The sequence below is a fragment of the Schistocerca cancellata genome, unplaced genomic scaffold (assembly GCF_023864275.1).
Source record: "Schistocerca cancellata isolate TAMUIC-IGC-003103 unplaced genomic scaffold, iqSchCanc2.1 HiC_scaffold_430, whole genome shotgun sequence".
Classification (NCBI taxonomy): Eukaryota; Metazoa; Arthropoda; class Insecta; order Orthoptera; family Acrididae; genus Schistocerca; species Schistocerca cancellata.
In genome coordinates this window covers 689,648-692,774 of record NW_026046447.1, presented here as the reverse complement: position 1 = coordinate 692,774, position 3,127 = coordinate 689,648, and positions in this window count along the sequence as shown.

Sequence of the window (3,127 nt, the reverse complement as noted above, 5' to 3'; positions counted from 1 at the left end):
GAAAAAGGCAATGAGAAAAAGGCAATGAGAAAAAGGCAATGAGAAAAAGGCAATGAGAAAAAGGCAATGAGAAAAAGGCAATGAGAAAAAGGCAATGAGAAAAAGGCAATGAGAAAAAGGCAATGAGAAAAAGGCAATGAGAAAAAGGCAATGAGAAAAAGGCAATGAGAAAAAGGCAATGAGAAAAAGGCAATGAGAAAAAGGCAATGAGAAAAAGGCAATGAGAAAAAGGCAATGAGAAAAAGGCAATGAGAAAAAGGCAATGAGAAAAAGGCAATGAGAAAAAGGCAATGAGAAAAAGGCAATGAGAAAAAGGCAATGAGAAAAAGGCAATGAGAAAAAGGCAATGAGAAAAAGGCAATGAGAAAAAGGCAATGAGAAAAAGGCAATGAGAAAAAGGCAATGAGAAAAAGGCAATGAGAAAAAGGCAATGAGAAAAAGGCAATGAGAAAAAGGCAATGAGAAAAAGGCAATGAGAAAAAGGCAATGAGAAAAAGGCAATGAGAAAAAGGCAATGAGAAAAAGGCAATGAGAAAAAGGCAATGAGAAAAAGGCAATGAGAAAAAGGCAATGAGAAAAAGGCAATGAGAAAAAGGCAATGAGAAAAAGGCAATGAGAAAAAGGCAATGAGAAAAAGGCAATGAGAAAAAGGCAATGAGAAAAAGGCAAGGAGAAAAAGGCAAGGAGAAAAAGGCAATGAGAAAAAGGCAAGGAGAAAAAGGCAAGGAGAAAAAGGCAATGAGAAAAAGGCAATGAGAAAAAGGCAAGGAGAAAAAGGCAAGGAGAAAAAGGCAAGGAGAAAAAGGCAAGGAGAAAAAGGCAAGGAGAAAAAGGCAAGGAGAAAAAGGCAAGGAGAAAAAGGCAAGGAGAAAAAGGCAAGGAGAAAAAGGCAAGGAGAAAAAGGCAAGGAGAAAAAGGCAAGGAGAAAAAGGCAAGGAGAAAAAGGCAAGGAGAAAAAGGCAAGGAGAAAAAGGCAAGGAGAAAAAGGCAAGGAGAAAAAGGCAATGAGAAAAAGGCAATGAGAAAAAGGCAATGAGAAAAAGGCAATGAGAAGGCAAGGAGAAGTCAAGGGAAAGAGTAAGGAAGACTGTGAGGTGGAGAAGAGCAAAGAAAGGGACCAACAAAAGGAAGGAAGAAACGAGAAGTGAAAAACCAAAAAGACCACGATTATAGGTCGTGAAACCGTCCGTCTCCGGACGCAGGCGCTAACTACCCCCGTGAGGGGGATGGACTCCTTTTAGTCGCCTCTTACGACAGGCAGGAATACCTCGGGCCTATTCTAATCCCCGGACCCGCAGGGGGGGCTGGTTGGGAGAGATGGTTAACACCCTTTGACAGATGTGGAAATAGGAAGTGTGTGTCACCACATTCCATAGGTCAGCACTGTTGGTTCAAGCAAACCTGGGTCAAGCACTACAAGGGAAACCAAGAAATTTATTACCTGCCTGTTGGAAGGGAGGCACTTCCACAATAATGTCTGTGGAACTCAGGACCATGAGTTTAAAAAAGAAAAAACTGTATGAACATTCAATCATTTGATAAAGTGATGCACTAGATAAATGAAGTATGAAATTTTGGATGGAGACTCATCAACCCAAGTAAGAATAGCTTCTGACTTGGACCAGAGGACAGTGCTGGAATTCTAGTCATTCTTATTTTATGTTAATGAGCTGACCAACAGTACTAATAGCAACCTCAGACTTTTCACAAATGATACTTACCAATAATGAATTATTGTCAGGAAAGATTTGCAGAAATAATGAATCATATATGAAAAAAATTCAAAGTGGGGCAAAGATTGGTAACTTGATTTGATGCATAGAAAGGTAAAACTCTGGATTTCACAAAATGAAAAAAAAATGTCATACTTTTACTATATTATCAATGATTCAAAATAATTGTACAGTAAACTAAGACAATAATAATTTTCAGGAATTCAAAATGGAACAGTTTTACAAGGTCCATAACAGATGGATGACTCCAATTCATCTGTGTGGCCAAATTTAGATAATTGTTAAAAGTGTGAGGGATCAGACCATTTGTTCAACTGACTGAATGTATACAAAGGAGGATGTCACGGATGGTTACAGGTTTGCTTGACTGATGGGAACAATAATCCTGAGAAAACAGATACAAATTATCCCACAGAAGTCACCTTATGAGAATACAAGAACCAGTATTAGTGAAGAATCTAGAAATATTCTTCAGCCTCATGCATTTAGCTCTCTTAGAAACTCTGAAGACCAAATTAGGCTATTTTCTGTATACATAAAGGCAGTTAATCATCCATTATTCACTCAGTCCATATGCAATTGCAATGAGGAGAAATCCTAACACATGGTGCCTTCCAAAATACCCTCTGAAATACACTTCAGAGTAGTTTGAGGAATATTTATGTAAACACACATATTTATGCACACACACACACACACTTCTTAACTGATATTAGAAGAGAGGAAAAATAAAATAAAGTACTTAAGTCTCAGGAGATTATATGAAGAAAAATTATTTAAATACAAGACAGAATTAATCCTACATTTTTCAGCTTATTTCAGTACTAACCATTTCGTCCTCTTGCATATGAAATGCCATAACACTAGAACCACGAGTGACCCACTTGATAATTTTTTTGTTTGTCACTCTTTTGTATTATTGCCTAGAGTGTTACATTTCTGTGACTTTTATGAAATAATGTAATTAGTGATTATACTTCATTTCACATTTTATGGTGATAACATAAAAGAGAAATGTGAAGATTCACCTAGAACTGCGGATGGGTTCGTTCTGACCCGCCCAGCGCAGTCGTTATAACAATCTCATTTTCCATGTAGTTTCATGCCTGTTGTTAGAGTGTGTTTGGTCAATAATCGCGAAACTCATTTTTACTTCACTTCTGGCTGATGTTCCAGTTTTCAGCAGGGGATGAGAAAGACAGGTTCAAACAAGTCTGACCTTACGAATATGTTATGGCCATATTTCTATGCACATAATGGACATTATAAATGCTCTAAATGAGATTTTAAATAATGATTCTGAGGGTGAACCACTGGAGTCTCTATCCGAGGAAGAATTTCCATATCTTACTCCTGAGAAGGTTCTACTGTATGCTGATGAGAAAGGTATGCTT